At 40.1% G+C, this 19,320-nt stretch overlaps 1 pseudogene across 1 annotated transcript; it reads right to left on the bottom strand.

Annotated features, from left to right (window-relative positions):
• Positions 1–2,639: 2,639 nt before the first annotated feature.
• Positions 2,640–15,704, bottom strand: LOC145897856 (atrial natriuretic peptide receptor 1-like; annotated as a pseudogene). Its single transcript, XR_014402403.1, has 22 exons — positions 15,468–15,704; positions 15,146–15,363; positions 14,813–14,956; positions 14,488–14,684; positions 11,675–11,872; positions 10,962–11,184; positions 9,888–10,056; positions 8,838–8,976; positions 8,593–8,665; positions 8,029–8,137; positions 7,372–7,545; positions 6,977–7,125; positions 6,351–6,544; positions 5,869–6,015; positions 5,331–5,514; positions 4,931–5,102; positions 4,620–4,781; positions 4,319–4,449; positions 3,701–3,846; positions 3,547–3,641; positions 3,303–3,399; positions 2,640–3,229 (listed from the first exon to the last, which is right to left on the bottom strand). The product of XR_014402403.1 is annotated as an atrial natriuretic peptide receptor 1-like (transcript).
• Positions 15,705–19,320: the final 3,616 nt, after the last annotated feature.

Below are 19,320 nucleotides of genomic sequence, written 5' to 3'. Positions count from 1 at the left end.
ATTTAAATTTACAATGTCGCAAGCGCAATTAATTGGGTTGCGGTCCCTCAAGGTATCTTCGCAATGGCACGGGCAAACAATTGCGACTTCGATTTTTATCCGTTGTTGCTTTGGTCGTTTTTTCACCTTTTTCTTTAAATTGAAAAAAACGTCAGAAATTTTAGGCCGAAATTGTTTTAAAGTGTTGCTAATGATGATTGGTTGCTACTTAGTATCGCTCCGGACACGATATGTAGGTCAAAGGATTTCGACACTCCCAAGTCTATTTTTTTCGCTTCGCGATAAACAGGTCGCCTTAACTTTCATTGTAACCGAATAATCCATTACCACATGACGTAATCTCAGACTGTCATACAAGCAACAGAGAAAACACACCTTGCAACGCGCCCTGCCTCTCACTTGACGTTCGCAGATGCTCCGTTGCGGTGGGATTATGCGTTTGCACTGTAGTTCGTGCGGGCCCGTGATGCTCCGATCCGGGTTGCGACACAATAACAACAGTGGGCAAGGTTTAAACGTGTAAACATAACTGAGGTTTTTAAGGTCGATGACCGAAGCGTTGTGTATCTCTCAGCACTAAGATATAAAACGCTGTATGAACGCCAACGCCGATGTAAAACGAAAATGAAGAAGTTCATAACAAAAATGTTTCAACTTCAAATACCAGCTTGGCTGCGAAGCCTGTGAACCTTGTGATCAAATACTTTTTGGTTGAATCCTCAATTTTTCGTTTCTATTCGACATAGTTTGATCTTCTTCTATGCGTCCGGTAGGAATGTGATGTGTAGGTTTTTAAACTCGCCCGTCAATGGTTAACATTTCCTGATATTTGTTTGATGCAATTGGTTTTGCTATCATCAACCTATTAAAATGCGGGGCAAATATTTGACCTCAGCTAATTAGCTGGGCCTGAGCCTTAACCGAACATACCACGGCCTGCAATAGATTGCTTGTAGGTTAAGCCACGATAATGCATCAAATTGCGGTTTTCGTTGATAACTGCCAAAATTCGGAAGAATCGTTTAGCTGTCATGGTTTTTGGTTTCCCTCGGGTTTTGTTATTTTTTTTGCTTCAGTGTTTTTTTACAATAAACGCTTAACAGAGAGAGTAAAAAAGGGTAAATAATTCTTACAACAAGCGAAAATGTGCAATGTTAGCCGTGTGTTGTGTGGCCTTTGTTGAAATACCGAACTCTCGGACAGACTAATGACATATGCTCCAGCAGGGGACTGTATTGCAGGGTTGCTCACGGCCATGAAATGAAACAGATTTGCAATGTTTGCCAACCCAATCGACAGGCACCCGAATTTTAACTACATGGTTTACTTACATAAGATAAATAAACAATGTATTCCAATAACGCGCTGCGACGTCATTTCAGAAAAAATGGCGCTGACCACAAGGATAACTGAGGATAAATCTACGATAATTTTTTAAATTGCCTTCAAATTTTAACCAAGATGCTTTGGATTAGAATTTGATTATGGTTTGTTGGGATCTTACACCCTTCAACATATTTTTGATAGTAGAAAACTATTTTTGTTGCATGAAAGTATGAGATTCGTTGAGAAATTCGTTTTTTTATGGTATAAGGGTATCATGACCCATTTGGTATCTTCTTGGGTTGACCTTTGAGACCAGAGCATTGCGTTGTTTGTAAAGCACACGTTTGGATTTACAGCCGACGCAGTCAAGTTTGTAAACATTTACTGACGAATCGCCCAATGCGAACAATGCGGCAACCACAACTCAAATTAATTGAACTTTAAAAACTTAAATGTGGTTTTACAGATTTAGAAAGAGCTATATGTACTTCTAGGTACTGTTATAAGTAGTGAATTTTTCTCAACCAACCGGTATTTTGTTGCACTTGACAAATCTACTCAAAAGAAACGTAAAGTAAAAAAAGTCAGAGGTGCGGAAACAAGATGAAGCAAAAGTAATGAAGCACAGTTTAATGAGAAACTGCATCTTAATGCACAATCAAACTGAAAAATAAACAAATGTACAAAAATAGCGACACATCTTAAAACACTGAAGAGCGCGCTGGCGACAATATTTTAAACGAAGCTTTCAGGAACAGCGTTTATACAGGTTGAAGAAGTACATGCACCTTTGAAAGACAAATACAAAAACCGAAAAAAGAAAAGTAAATTGTGCTCGTACGCAAAATTGTGGCGATGAGAGTTTGTGTTTACATAACTGTCGGTACGTGACTATTGAAGTAGAAACCCCTTTCACATGACCCTTTACATTGCTAATGAGCGACAGTAATTACTATGTAAATGCGTTGAAGGGTGCTTGTGCGTTGCAAAATGATGACGCAGCATATCGCGTGTATTACGATTCAAGTGGAGGCGCAAACCGCAAAGAGACAGATATGCTTGAAATGTGAAATATTACACGTCTGAAATGTCACAATGTCTGTCGTTGTTCAAGGCCACCTACTTTTATGAAATATCGATAAAAGAATACTTTTTAAAAAACATTCGTAACTGTATTCGAAACCATGGATAAAATCTCCAAACCTGTAACCCTTTGCAACAGCGACACCTGACGGATATTGCACAACACTTACTAATCAAGTTTGCTTTAGCCCATCCTTATTCGCCATAACTTGAAAAAACAGCTTGTGAGTACGCATTGACTACGTCTTATCGACGTTTTGTGTGACCATTCGAAGTTTTTCGCCTATGCCACCCGCGAGATTGCTAAAATGTGATCGTTCACACGCCAGTTTAAAAACGCGCAAATTCTATGCAGGTATCAATAATTCCTAACCTAGATTGGTCAAACCGGTTGCTTTTTCCGTGAAAAGACTTATACCGAAGCTGGTTTACAGCATGTCCGATTGCTCGTTCGGTTCCTCGCGATAGCCGTCGTTATCAAATGTCATCCCGATTCCACTGTCCCTTCCGTGAGCTTCTGCTCCTTTCAGATCAACAGCGACATTCAAGTTGTTACAGCTCCCACTAAACTGGACGATCCGCTTGCGTTTGTCTTCGCCATCCGGCGATTTCGGTTTCTCGACAGTGAAACGCACGTGTTCTTGAATGATGGCCTCTTTGGTCATTCTCTCATCTGTGGCTGCGTGGATCACCGAGCCTAAGACGCCACTCCGTCGCTCACGTGAGGCATCCGTTCCTCTGCGCTTTCCTCCACCGACCTTTGGATCCCCGCTATGGTTACCTAACGTCTCGTTGGTGATAAAGGTGATGGTGTTGTGGTCTTCGTTTCCATGCTGCATCTGACCTATTAAGCAAGGGATTTACTTAAAACACACCCTCCGGTTATAAATAACTCATGTGCTGTCACTTACTTTCCAGGATGTCTTCGGACACATCGTCAGATGATTCATTTTCACCGAGCAACCACCAAGTTTTCCAGTTGCCAAGGCCCTGTTGATAAGGGAGACGATTATCATAGTTAGCCACCAGAAGTTGTAGAAATAAGTATACAGCTAACTGCGTATTTGCGCCGCAGTGCCCTGCGTTATCGCTAACATGCATACTATGACTGTTAGATGAAAAATCAGAGTCACAAACCTTCAGGAAGACTTCCTCGTCTCTCTCTTCGAGGTTAAATGTTCCAAATTCATCTAAAATATCTTTGGTCTTGGGTGAGACGTGGATCGTCAACGCTGCAAAACATCCCAACGATAGTAAACTTACCAAGAGCGAAACGGATTCGTTTACTTACGCTTTCCGTTCGATTCCATTCTGGAGGCAGTGTTGACGGTGTCTCCAAACAGGCAGTATCTGGGCATTTTTAGCCCGACTACGCCGGCAACCACTGGTCCAGTATGGATTCCAACTCTTAACTTGAGCTGTGTCTCGGGCATGTGCCTACAAAAACAAAACAAAACTGTCAATAAAAGTTATACGCACGAGGTCGCCTTTGCACTGGACAGTTTGGGATGGCGTTTACTTGACTAAAATTTTGCTTTGCTTCCCTTTCCTTTTGTGTGAATCGTGTCCTGTACTGTGGTAGCGTATTTGTATTAAATAAAAAAAAGGACTTTATCGTAAAAAAAAGTACTTGACTAAAATAATATAAACTCGGTTTGATTTCTGACGAAGTAAAATGTGCATGTAAATATATGCTTACTGTGTGCACATCTTTGTTAATTTAGGTTACAAGGTAAAGACCTTGACAGTAAATAGCCAATCAAGCCTAAATTTTTATTGGCCCTTGTTATTGTATCATTTCACAATAAGAGTATGTTACAGTTAAAATTAAAACTAGATTGCAGTAACATTAAAGTGCATGGCCAGCCAAATATAAACCTTTCGATTTCGGTTAGAAAAAAATACTTACTTGATCTTAAAGTCATATCTGACGCAGTTTATGAGGCTCAGTGACATCCGCGCAATCTCCCGTGCGTGGAGATTGCCGTTTTTGTTGGGAAGACCGGATACTACCATGTAAGCGTCGCCGATAGTCTCAACCTGGTACATAATACAATTTACCAGACTGGACGATAGTTTAGTTGAATTTAAAAAAAGATTCTTTATTTTGGGACAATAATGTTCTCAAAAGACAATAGTAAATGTACTTTGTGATTGACTTTGAAGATTTTCACATCAATATTGCGTTTTGAAACCCGAAAAATAACCACCTTGTAGACGTCGAATCGGTCAATGATTGTGTCGAATTTTGTGTAGAGATCATTAAGCATGTCCACTACTTGCAGTGGAGTACTTCCATGGCTGATTGCGGTGAAGCCCACGATGTCGCTGAAGAAGATGGTCACTTTCTCAAAGGAAGTTGGAAGAACGTTCTATAGACACATGCAATATTATCGCATAATGCGTACTGGAACATATCACTAATTGTATTATGAAGATCAATGTGCCTTATTGTTTGTTTATGCAATATTCATAACCACTGTGTAAAGGTTGGTATTTGGTTCATTGATAAATAACTTGCCGTCCCCTGTTTCAGCCTTTCGGCCACTTGTTTAGGGAGCATCTGGTACAGAAGTGTGTCCGCCCGTTCCTTCTCAGCTTTAAACTGCTCCGTCCTCTCTTCTACCTTTTCCTCAAGATGCATGGAATAGTTTTCCAGTCTTTCTAACAAGCTGTCTACCAGGTTCTTTTTTCTTATAAACACAAATCAAAAAAATTCAAAGCAATTCGTTTTTCATTTCACATGGATTTTGAACATAAGCGAAAAGTGTTAAAAACCGTTGTAGTTTTGTTGTTCTAAAAACAAGCATCTGTAGCCTGCATAATGTTTGTATACTCAGACCATGTGCTTACGACTTTGTTTTATTGTTTCGAGCAGAAATATTATCTCATTGAAAGTAGTTGTAAGACGTAAGTGTTACCTGTGTAGCTTTCTCACATCCCTGCTGATTTCGTGGAAGGTTGGGCGCTCGTTTTGATACTCGCCCCAGCATTTGCGGATGAGCTTACGCAACTCAGGGTCGACAACCACGTCGTCATTATCCTCAAGTGTGGGACGCATTGGGGATTCACCCGATGTAGGACTTGTGACGTGATGTAAGATTTCTATGTGTTACCAAAGTTTGGGTTTCAAACAACAAAAATAGGCAGCTTGTAGTGGTTTGACGAATTGGATTGTGATAAATTTTGTTTTTATCGGTTTAAGTCAATTTGGCCAAACACGAACAGTCAAAATTTAAAGCTCTATCGTTCGGTCCTTACAAATACTAATTATAAGAAGGCAAAAGAGTATATAATACAAGACAAAGCTTAGGATTTTTATGACATTCGGTTCCTAAAGATAAATTTTGGTTTGAAAACTGTTACATTACATCGAAAAAAACCTCTATGAGACAAAGTAAAACGCACACTGGAAGGTAAGAAACCGATTGTTGGTGTCCTATAAGTGGTTCTATATACCTTGCACAGTAAGGTTGTCGTGTCTGTAGAAAACTCCTCTCCTGTAAAGAATTTCCTGTGCCACAATGGCGAAACTGTACACGTCACCTTTCTGTGTCCCCTGCAGCACATGCGAACGCAACAACTCGGGGGCGGTCCAAAGCTTGTCTGCGCCAAAGAATACTTTGTTACCAAGGTTACAGTCTACGTAGGTATATCTTTACTTCAGTCATCTTGACTGCAATCACCGGACAATGTGTCATCAATGTTAATTGGATTCTTAAATCTCTTCTTTACCTCAGACAAATATTTACAACTATTTACAACAATTTACGTAATATTTCCCACTCAGAAAAGCACAAGCGTGGGGAGGCGTTGTAAAAGAATGACAGAATATCAACAATGAGCGTATAACACGATATGGCCGTCGTATATTTTCTTGCTGCGTTAAACAATTTTACCACTAAAAAATGTAGTCACGAAAAGATTGGTTATCTTATTACTTTCTAGGTACTTGTGTCCAGTCCTGCTGTCAGTTCTCGTGCCTTCCCGGAACTTTTCAAGGCCGAAATCGGTGAGCTTGACAACAAACCTGCTGTCTACCAGGCAATTTGAAGACTTCAAGTTCCCATGTAACTGGAAGAAGCTCCGATGAAGATAAAGCATTCCGGCGACTATGTCGCTTATGAACGAATTCCTGCACAAAACATCACTCATTAAAAATATGGTTCGTATTTTTGGATGGCAATATATGTACAAGTTAAAAATGTGCACTTTTGCGAGTATCTTATACGAAAATGAGTGAGGTTGTCCTAATGCATGATCCAGGGTCTGCATTATGATTCTCATACTAACAGTGGTTCACTACGTGGGATTTGCGCCGACACATTTTAAGGAGGTACTCCTCAGACTTGCCACTAAACATGTAAATTAGGTGCGGTCTGAGACATTTTCATACAAAAATTGAGTCTTGGTAAAAGTGATTGAGAAACTACTGCTCCAAATCATTCAGCACAGCAAAGTTTTCCAATCCAGTCCTGTGTTTTTCGACATACCAAACTCTCGTCCACCGTTAGTATGACTGACCACAACCGTTAGATGACACTGATGAGCAGTAATGTACACTTACTTGAACACGTCTTCAATTTCGTACTGGGAATCCTCCAAAACATCGTTGAGTGATCCTCTCGAGCAATATTCTGTGAGAATACAGACGTTCGGGGATTCTTCGTTTGCCCCCATGAACTTGCAAATGTGCTCGTGATCCATCTCGTACATCTTCACAAGACGAAACAACATTTATATAAAAATAAAGTGAAAAAGTCAACTCCTCTTCAGAATGTGATTACAAAATGAAAAAACTGGATCAATTTAAAGCAAATGCCCCCTGCCAGGCTGTCGATCGTGCACCCTATCGATATGCTTATATGTTAAAATTAGCAAAGCAAAAAGGATGCTTTCAGAACTCACGAATAACATTTGAATTTATCGAAGAAGAATCCAATTAAGGCATTGTTCTTTTACCTTTTCGAGTTCGATCAGCAAAGCGCTGTCAAGAGATACTTTTCTGCGGTTCAGCTCTTTAACGGCAACTACGTTTCCTTTTAGCAAACCAGCCTTGGCGAATAGCCGGCGCCCGGTTATACCAAGTGCGTGCATGCTGCCTCCCATGCTAGAAGTGTAGGAATGGGCATCTTGCTGCAAAATAAATAGGACAACATTTCAGTTTCAGTTAAAATCTTGCAACGGTGCACAATCTCATTATTCGTGTGGGTCGTGATCATTATAGAAGGGATTTGAAAATTACGGATATGGGATTGCAAGCGACATTGGTTTTATATGTGCAAAAGACCAATTATAATCAATGAGAGCTGCAGACAGGTGTACACACTGTTTCGACATGTAATGTGACTGTGGTACAGGGCTAGCTGATAGACTAGCAGGCACACATTTTTCCACTTTGTGGTACCTTGCGTTTTAGTATGGGAAACCTCCGTATTTCACGCAGTCATATCAATGTAGGTCACATGGGATTTCCGTGGCCCATAGCCTATTGAACTTTTAACTATTGTTATGAGGAAGCAAACTATACAAAAGAAAATAACGCTTTAGTAGCGGGGTTTGATGATATTAAGATCACATGCAAGAGACAAACTTCTGAAGATCAAGGCCTTTACTTACTTTGGATCCGCCGCCGACTGAGCTTTTTTCGCGCGTATGACGAAATTCAATGTCACCCCAGTTCACCTTCCAGCTCATTTTCCGCAAATACCTTTCGTGTTGAACTTTCCTGTGATTCAACGAAACGGTTGTTAGTCACATGCTACGTGAATTCCCATTTATCGGAGGCTTTTATTAGGTTAGACGTGGAAAGCCCCATGTAAACATTGCAATATTTTTTAACTTTCGCCTACAGTATGACACAACCAACGAGAGTCACAACATGTTGAACTTCCCTACTTGGCAACAACTAACCGTTAAGATTTATTGCCTTGTGTCGCAAAACCACAATAGCAAACAACAGACCGAGTCATAAACCCCAGGAGCATGAATTCAACCAACTTTGTCCATCAAACTGAACTAATGTACCGGCAACGATTGTTAAACAAGGCATAAAACCGCTCGGTGTAAATGTTGACACTTAAATTTTGATTGGGCTTCACACTTTTGCACCCCAGGAGCGAGAACTGATTGTCATACCCTCATACTAGTAAACCATTAAAATGATGCAGAAAGGTCACTGACCTGAGGAGAAAAAATATGCACAATCCTGCAAGAAGCAGAACCGCTGAAACGGGCAAGAGAATGGATAGAAGCACTGTGGGACAAAATAAAGTGTTTAAAGTGGGAAAGTATTTTATTAGACCTGATAATTATGTTGTACACTTTCTTTCGCAACAAACGGGAAATTTGTCAATGCCCGTGTATATTATTTCGGTTTGGGCGGCCTTATATCCTTACGTTCCCGCGTTCAACATGTGATTACTTACAGGTATCAGGCCCGGTTTTCGGGCAAAGTTCTTTCTCGTACCCGCAATCGGGTACATTTTTGGGGACCACCGAACCTGGCCAGTCGACCTCCTTAACCTTCTGGAAATTCCTTGTGTTTCCGAAGTAGTTCAGAACCACCTACGAAGCAAAATTAGGACAATGTTAAACACCTTCTTTCGTTGGACAGGGGGACACGTTGATGTTGTTAAAAACAAATGATTTAAATACAAAGCTTAAACCAGCGTATTGCTATCGGTCAAGTCACGTCACATTTGCAAGAAGTGCGTTATTCCAAAGGTCGCAGACAACGGTTCGCTCATCTGGGACGTTCAGGAAAAACCACACCGGTTTGTCTGCCACAATTTCAGTTATTGGAACCCTGGCGTTGGAAAACCACTCCAATAGTTTGGCTTCGGTCTGACCGAAAGCCGCAATCACCTTTACGTTTCCTGTGCCATTGTATCTTGGTTTTAGAGCGTTTCATTTGAAACTGGAGGTGGATTGTCGATATGGGCAAAGGGTGCGATTTATTGGAACTAGTTAAGTGCCTGAAGTGTTGTTATAAGGTGCGGAATTTCCTATTATGCTTAAATAATGGTTCACTAAAATTGTCTGGGGATACGATCAACATACAATACGTCACACAAAGAAAAAATTAACTACGTACGTTAATTTACGGTGCTGGTGCGGTTAACGAATAAAGGACTAAATTCATACTACCAATAAAACACAAATACCAATGTTCAGTATTAATCATTTACGAATGAATGACCTTGGTAATGTACATTGGAATGGTTTGTACTGACATCCATTGGCATGCAACTGAACCCATGTTTTGTAGAAATAAATAAGTTTTTGCCAAATAAATAAGTTTCCGGGTAACCAGTGATGACGTTGTCCGTTTTTGCACTTAAGCACTCGCTCCTTAGTTTCTAAATGTATGGTTCCTGAATCCTTAGGGCTGAAGTCCATATTTCAGGTTTACCTGAGCTTCTATCACGGGCATGTTCGTGTGAGTTATTATGCCTATAACCACAATGACGTCATACCTCATACTCGTGCGTTGTTGGGTTCATATCCAGCAGGGAGTAATCAAGCGAGCGATCCCCTTCTGCTTCCATGGTGAGATTCCTTCCAAGACTTGTCATGGAAATATTCCACATGCTTTCGGTAAACTGTCGGCCGTTTTGCACTGACGCAGGATTGTAGCAGAGTGCACTGCGAACATAAATAAGTAAGAATAAATCCCTGCTTGTACTTAAGAATAATAAGTCAGATTTGTGCTTTTGTTTGTTCACTTTGGAAATTTGCACGAAAACCAGACGGCAAGAACAATTGCAGTGAAAGCAGGACCATTTACCAAATTAAAAATGCCCATGCTCAGTCATTTTAAGTTTCCGATTAGACGAAACCACAATCAGTTTTCAGAACGATTGAAATGACACTTTCCTACATTTTAAGAGGACAAATATCCATTACAACTTCAATTGCTACTTTGCAAAGCAATCAATCAATCAATTACCAGGGAAACCTTTGAAGCTCGTCGCAGATTGCTAGGCAAGATATCAAAGGTTGTTTGTTGTAGGCGCGTTTATTTTTCGGTTAGCGAGCCACCGTCACAGCGGCATGACTGATTTCCACCTGGACGCAAACATTTGCCCTATTACCGTTCGATGTCTTTGTGTAAACATCTTGGCATTTTCAAGACAAACATACACGATCCCCTTATAGCAAGAAGTTTTGCAGTGTTTATCGTGACGGTTTGCTACTGTGCTGTGTGTTGTAGGTATAGTCAATACGCGTTTGTTACAAATTTTTATGGACAGTCCATGAAAAAACACGCCCATCTTTCCCAGCAGCAGAAACGGGTGACGCATAGGACTTGAATAAATTAAATAATTTTTGAAACGGTTGGATAAATTATACTTGCAGGGTACGTTACGGTGACATTGCAGCCCTGCAAGACGAAAATAACCTTACTCCTGCGGAGACGACTTGCGACCGTGGGCATTGCGGACTTTACCGACTGAGCGTTGGGTGCTCGCCTAGTTTACGTAGTTGTGCGAACGCAGCGAGGCGGATTAACGACCATTCCATTTGCACACCAGTTCATCATGTCTTACTGGTTAATGGCGGCCTTGAGTAACATAACTGTGTCGTAGTAGTGGGTAATGAACGGGTTCACGTAGTCCATTTCTTCCTGTGGCCCTGACGGATTCTTTGTCAATTCTGCCTTGACCAAATCTGAAAATTCCTTGTACTCTTGTGACGAAGGAGTTTGAAGTCTGACAACCTGCAGTGCGCGCAGGGCTTCAATCGTAGCCGTGTCGTTTAGTTGCAATTTGTCTGCACGAAAGGGAAATTTATTTTTTGTGAAATCACAACACAAATTTTCAACTTCCAGAGAACCCTGTTAGATTAAAAACATATCGAACCGTTGCATCTAAAATGGCGTATTGGTACTTGAACGATACACAGTTGTACGTCCACAGAAAATATATAAGCAAGGTTGCAGTTAAACAAATCTCACATCCTTCTCAGACTTAATGGTCTACTACGCCGTAGTACTGTTATAGTTAATACGTCAGTCCCAACAAAACAGTTTTTGGTGCACGATGTCATTTGTGGAATCGCGAAAGTGGAATAACTTTTATGTTTGGTCGAGGCACTTAATACAAAAGTTGTTAAATCCCCGAAAAAAACATGTTAGCCTATACCTCGAATATCATAAACAATCGGGAGGACTTGAAGGCTACAAAGGTATGCTGTCATAATTGATGCGCGTCAATACTTCAATAAATGCAAAACGACTTGCAAACTACGTTATTTATCGTACCGTAAGGATCACCCAGGAGCGTGAGATCGCTGACAGTAACTGAAAAGGGTCCATCCTCCAATTCGCTCCACTGTTCGTTTTGGTTTGTGTTGTAGTAATCAAGAAAGATAAAAGCGTATTTACCGTTGGTCATGTCCTTCTCATGAGCTTTCAGCATCACTCTCCGCATCGTTGGTTTGCCCACGCACCAGATCGATACTGAAGACAGATAGAACGCATGATTAGAGCTAAACTTGTGTGAAATTGTAGGTATTCATGTAGGGACTTGATACCCTGTGGACAAATATGCCACGGCTTTCTGCTTTAAAACACTAATTCAATCGATTGAACGCAAGTGTAATTTCAATCATTTACTTGGCTGTGAAATTCAGAACTTTGGGAAGGCGGTTTGGTTTTTAATATTGTCGTCAATGCAACGGTAAACATATTGGCCTTTTTTAATATTAACATGACTTGAAACTTTCCTGTACAGCATGACTTACAATCTCCGTTGAAGTGTATATTTGTTTTAAAGGGACAAAAACATCTGACGTGTCATGCTTGGTTTAATTATTGATTCGGTTTTAAATATATTGAAAGAGGAACTCGTGAAACGAATGCACATCTTTATAAATCATTTAATTGAAAAGGGACGACGTGTGGTTGCCTAGAAGATGTTAAGTGCACACAATAGCACAAATATGAAATTCATTTTTTTAGCTTTTCTGCAATCATGGTCAAGGCCACGTTGTTTGTCTTACAGATTACAGAGCAGTGAGTTTTTTTTTCCTTTGAAGTTGTTAGTTTAACTTTTTGGTACAAAAAAATATTTTTCTAGAAGTTAACAAATTTTCTTTCTGGTCCAGCAAGCGCCATTCCCATATGTGCGTTTTCATCAGGTAATAATTTGCCGGTAATTTAGTTGACAATGTGAACGTTGGGGTAGTTTTATTAAAGTCAAACACAGACATGGCCATTCGCCACCGTCATTGCGCAAACACTCCTGGCTTCTGCGCATCGAGACATAAAACCTAAATCAAGTCGTGGAAAGCAACTGCGCAAAGAGCGACGGTATTTGTTCGTATTGTGACGTCAGGTTGTGACGGTTGCGCCATATTGGTTTGAGCACATCACAGCAAAACACAATTCTGGAATTGACAACCAAGTGCTGAATTTATTGTTGGACAACAAACTTAGACGACGGTTACCTTTTTCGCTAATCAGATTAAAAATGATCTTTGTTGACCTATGATTTTCGGCGAGTTAATTTACGTGTTTTGGATAAATCTGATCTTGCCTCGCAACAGTCCTGGAAATCTAATACCTTTGTCAACAAACAACTTGAACCATTAAATGCGCAAAAATACAGTTGTTTGTTGCAGACGAGAGGCCTTTGACCACCCTTTCATAAATTTCTATTGATTTCTTGAGTGGAAATATCGTTATGTGTAATGTGTTGCTATAGTTGTGTCACAGTTGTACATCGTCTCGTGGCGTTAAAACCATTTCCTGTCGCAACCACGAAAGATAATTCGCTTGTCTCGTGAATACCTCAATCATTGTCAAGGTGTTAAAAGGTTTTCCTTACAAAATACCACGTCACATGGCAATTAACGGGTGGTGGGATATATTATTGAGCAAATATATCAGATTATTATTGTAATATATTATGTATGTGCATGGTATACCGTCGTGTTGATTGGATAGCTGGGCACAGGCGTAGGTTAACAATCAATATCACATATGAACAAATAGTATTGTTTTGCTGTTTGGCAAGTATTATGCACAAAAAAGTGGCTTTAAAGACTTCGAAGAATGCAGAATGGCAGTTTCCATCTTGTTATCCCTTCAGTATAGGCTTGTTTGCAGTTTATTTTTATGTGTATTGCAACGTCTCAAATTGGGAAAAATAGTTGGGTTACCAAAGGTTATTTTATTGTTTTCGGTATTGATGTGGAAATACAGGTATTTTTGTTTACTAATTGTAAATAATTTTGTTCATGATAGAAAAAAATATGGTCTAGGACTTCTTATTCAATTCCAAAGGTAAAGAAGACAAAATATTTGAAAAAAAACTTGTCAGTAGTTTGAACAACTCTTTATTATCAGTCGAAGCTCCGCATTTACTAAAAATCTAGATTTATGTTTGACTTTCAAAGTCAACGCCTTGCTTGTAATCACCCTTGTTTGCTTTCGCAATTATGGCTGTCATTACATTGTGACGTGCTTTTGATAAATAACTATCAACTTCACGTTTTAATCAGGTTAGTCATTCAGAACCAGGTTCCGCCGTTCTTTCTATATGCTGTAGGTTTGAACCCTTTTTACGTTAAAACCCTACAGATTAATGTGGCCTTGTTGCTGTATCGGCAAATCCTAATATATAATACAAACTTTAAAAAGAGACTCTTCGCAAATACTGAGGTTTGCAAAATCGTCAAGAGTTTTTAAACATTTGTACGGTTTTATCAGCAGCACAAAGGTTTTAATCATTTTCTTTGTTTGTAATTAAAATTTGAGAAGAGAATTATGCCAGGTTATGTTAAACTAGATTTTCAGAGGGCGTATTATATCAGAAAATATTTCGAAAACGAACAATAACTTGACTTGTGAGCGCCGCGCTGATTTCATTTGTGTGCTATAAACCCAAGAATGTTCATGGCAATATTTACCCAAAAAATAGTTAAAATGATAAGGCTTTCCGTTGATTAGATTCCAGTAAAGACGTGATGGCACGTTTTACAGTTTTTGAAGGTTGTGGGTGTCTTAAGCTTAAAACAACTATAGACAACCACAAGCTTGATCATTTGTCGAAAGTGAACAATTTCAATTACCTCGTGCCATCTTCGAGATGTCATTTAATATTCGATCCGTGTCGTTTTCAATTTCCACATCGTAGCTGCGATAAGTAATATCGTAATATTGGTAACGAGTCCAGTTGTGGTTTCTGAAGGACGTTGTTACGGAGGAAAGCATCGTGCTGCAATCACTAGGGTACTGATAGCTCACGTGGGCGCCGTGGTTGTTGTAACTGGAGAAAGTGAAGTAAAATTTAGTGCCAAGATTCCCGGGCAAATTTACACTGACGACTCGAAAGTTACTGAATCGTTTCAATGATTATCGATGGGAATATATTCGAACATATGTCAAAGGTCTTACGTTGAGTAAACCACCACAGAATTGGTCCACTTGTAGTATTCGAACAAGCGTCCGAAGAATATTCCAGAATCGGTAGCAGTTATGCCAGGCCGAGTAATTGTCGCACAGCAGGGCAGCCCTTTCTTTTTGTCGAAGTTTGCAGTCCTGTGTGAATAACCGTTACCATTATGGACGTTAATTCAAGAAAAGTCGCCCACTTTTGATCCAATTAAATTTTTATATCGATACGAATAACAAATATTTTTTTTTTGTTAAGGAGCGCAACAACTTTTATTGGTATCCATCAAAACCTTATTTATTCAAAATTCTTCGTAAAAATCTTGCAACACAAACCTGCTTCCTGTTAAAAAGATCGGCCAGTCCCAATGATTTGAAAGGGACGCGACTCTTCCCGATGCGTAATCGCAAGTCGGTCCAATGAAAATGTTGATGCCCGTCGAGGCGTTTTGGGTGGCCGAGCAGTTCTGGTAAAGTAAAGCCTCGTTCTGAATGTCAGAGGCCACGTTCGGCACGTAATCGGCATCGCATTGTGAGTCTTCGAAATGTGGCACCTTTGCACAAAAGAAACTTCTTTAAAGATTCCACTAGTTTTTTCCCAATCAGTATAGGCCTTCTTTTCATCGACAAGAAAACACATATGTAGAAATCAACTCACTATGTTATTCGATCCATTTCCAAGGGCCATGACAATCGCTGGTTCGACGCGAGCGCGACAAAAGTAATATTGTGGCTCGAAGGGGACAAGAAAGTAAAGGTTGAACTGGTGCTGGGGGTAGGAAAGGTTGACCGGATTCGGACAGTCGCCGAATTCCGCCCCAACGAAAGTGTTGAAATGTATAACAGAAACGCAGAACAGAAGTGCTACTATGAGAAACGACCTATCCGCCGCCATATTTATTCTGTACTGGCGGCGATAATTTTGCTGTACAAAATCCGTTATACTGTTAGTCAAAGTGGGGCTAAAATTAACATAAACCTGCTAGCCACATGCAATAATCATATGCCATAATTAATTACTATGATGTGTGCAATCATCCATGTGTAGTTTCACGGTGTTTAAGTTATTCAAGTACAATGCGAAAATGGGTGCACTCTTCTTAAAATGACCTACTAAACAGATTATGCTACGGCTTAAACTGTTCTTACATATATATTTGCTCTAATCTGGGTTCTTAAATCCTCGCCTCGTTGAAGACAATCTGACAAAATCGCTAATCAATACTTTTAACGCCAAGAGCGTGTTGAAATTGCATTTGCAACGTGTTTCACAGCTTCAAGGTTTGGAGAAAACACACTTTTCGTTATGTTACTACTTCGTCATTGCAAACACCAATCCACTCTTTGTCAAAAATCACAAATATAATTCGTTTTTCCAAAAGTGTAACCTTTACTTTTGGGGATTTTTCTTTATAATAAGAACATAATGTGAATTAATTTCTACACGTTTAGCGCTCGTTGGGTAATGTAAGTATAGCCTGCAGCAAAACAATTCTTGAAGACTGTTCACCTTACAAACCCAATAGATATCAGAGTGTTTTTAACATGACGCGTAACAGCCCCCTAAACAACAACCCATTTTAATCTTTAATTCCTGTCCACCCATTTAAGTTTCTGGAATTATCGACGCTTTCGCCCTCGCAATGTTGTCGGAGCAAATTCCGTCATGTAGACAAACTATATCTCAGTGTATTCTTCACTCGATATCCCTCAGTTGTCTCTGCTTATCGGTTCAATCGTCCAATGCGAACGTGCACATTTCTCGGTCGAGAGCCACGATCGATGGCGGTGTTTGTTTTTAATATTGTCGCATATGTGACCACCCATTTCGAGTGCAAATAGAATTTGTCGCCTGGGTGCAGTTTCGAGTGCTTTCGGAATTGATCTCTTCGCCCACATCCCATAACACCAAAGTGCTATTGGACTCCACTGTTGTTATAATTCATATAAAACTGCATCTTGCTAATGTTAGTGAAAACAAAGGCTAACTAGCTTCGTAGTTGTATATTAAAAGCTATACTTTAAACGCTGCCATTTTCGTTGCGGTATTTCTTAAAATCTTTAAACCATGCTTCTTAAAATCAATAAAATTTTGAGAATGATATCGATTCTGTCTTCTACCAGGCAATACATAACATGATTTCATCACAATATCACTTTCAATGAAGAATTTTGCATTCGCGCGTTCAAACTGGGTGCTGTAACAATCCCACACTCCTCAGCAACATACTCTCACAAACAGAACAACTATAATACACACAAAAGAAAGGCGAAATACATGACGTAACAAATGTGACTGCACACACTCGCGCAAGCTTAAGCATGACCAAACGCATCAAACTGAAGAGGTCCTTGACCTCAGAACAATAGCCCATACCTCGAAGATTGGCCGTCCTCAAAGGACAGACGTCGTTACAAATAAGCAACACACCTCGGCCATTGAAAGAAGTGTCTTATTGTGCAAACAAGCGCCGAGACCCAATTTATGATTAACCTGCTTCGTGTGTGGAGTTGGTTAGGAATTACCGGGGCGTAAATTAAAACAACGCGTCGACGAGACTGTTTGTCAAACACCGCGAGGAGCCAAGAGTTCGTCGTATAGTCGTTGCGCACCCCCGTGGAACAAAATCCCCAGCATGACAAAAATATTGCCCGACTGTTACGGGATTTCGAAAACATATTTGTTCGAAATTATCACCTGACGTTACTGCTGGTGACAAAAAGTTACAATCAGATTTAATTAAAATTTTTTTGTTTCACCCCATGTTATGTCGCCAATGGATGTATATACCCAATGTCTATGGTGTTATGCATGTTGGCTATACTGTTTTTCAAAAAGCAGTACAGTCTTCTTGCTTATCACCTATGAGAAAAACGTTCTTTCTCAATAGTTCAAGAGTTTTGTTTTCTTTCGAATTTTCGATGTCGAAATTTACTGGTAACAGAGTAGGTTGTTTTATTGCCTCGCACATGTAAAACCAACGTACATGTAGCTATCGACCCACCGCTTAACACTGTTGAACTGTGGTAATAAAGTGAGCAATAAAAGTTAAACGTCACGTGTTTGTTTAACGGTGGCTACATGTCAGAATTCCACAATCAGCGTTTCTTTGAATTTACATTTGTGAATTTCGGCGTCAACACGGCACAAAAGTTCAACTTTACGTGACATTTAAAAAAAGTCTTTTAGTAATTTAACCCTGAATCGATTTGCTTAATGTGATTGCCACGTAAAATTCCTTCTCAGTGAATGTGACAGACAGGCAGCGCAGCACTGCAACCTTTGGCGATTCGTGAACTTTTCCAACAGTGGGCCCCAACATGTTGCCTTTGAATCACAATGTACCGTTCAAAAAGCGTCCATGCACCCCGTTCTTATAAATTACAGCGACTTCCGCGACCATGGGAACATAGCACTTTGCACGTACATGCAAATGTAAATGCCCATATACGCAAGTAATTTAAGAGCTCTGTAAGCACAGGAACTTTTCCATAGGTGTGCTTTTCTGTTTAAAGGAGGTATAAACTTCGGACAAAAAGAGTTACACAGCCCACTTTGGTAATGTAACATACAACTGACTCTTCCTCAATGTACAACTTTATATACAACGCCCTAAATAATTCGAAAAAAAACTTAAACTTAAAATCGACGAAAATCTTCATCCTATACACTTTGCTTGGTCCGGTTTAGGAAATTTTATGACCTGGACAAACGTGTCCCAGTTGGTACACTCAAGACGACAGATGGGATGGCCCGAGTCGGGCACACGTAGTCACAAAAGTCGTATGCCGCTACCTTCACTCGAAACAACTGACCGTATGCAAACAGTTCCCTCGTCGTATAATAGGTATGTACCCGATAACGCCCTGACAACCCACCTATTTTAAGCGCCGGTATCATTCGAGGGGGAAGGGGACGCTCTTACTGTTAAATGATTAGAAAACAGCTGTCCCAACTCCCAATAGGTTTCTATTCATGCATACGCCAATTGTTTGCGTGTTATTGAAAAGTTGCATTCTTTTGTTTTAACTTGTGACAGAAAAATAGAGATACTGACAGAATAACAGGCGGTATACCCTAACTATTTACCTTATATCTAAAGGGGTGCAGCTGTGTACAGCAGCTATTATCACGAGATGTCGACAGGGAAGTGGACGCCGAGAAAGAAAGGAAGACCACCAACTCTCCTATGTTATTTCCTGGCCTTTTTCTCTAGTGGTGATCTGCTTCAAAAATAACCACTCCATCAAATCTAGATCTCGCAGCATCACCTGCGGCGAATGATGTATAAGCAGTTTCCTATTTTCGCAAGCTATTGGCGAGGCAGGTGCCCTTAATTGACGCGAAAGGCAGCTGTCGGTCGATTGCGGATGGGAGACCAATATCTCTGTTGGCGTTGGCTGTCGGAAGTTTGCGTTCAAGCACTGAACAACTTACTGTCGACATATTGCTGGAAGTGCAATCGTCTTGCTAGACGTATTAACGGCCAGCTTTTTGAACTACGTACAAC

Source organism: Ascidia mentula, chromosome 4, assembly GCF_947561715.1.
Source record: "Ascidia mentula chromosome 4, kaAscMent1.1, whole genome shotgun sequence".
NCBI lineage: Eukaryota > Metazoa > Chordata > Ascidiacea > Phlebobranchia > Ascidiidae > Ascidia > Ascidia mentula.
This window is presented reverse-complemented; position numbering and strand designations above follow the sequence as displayed.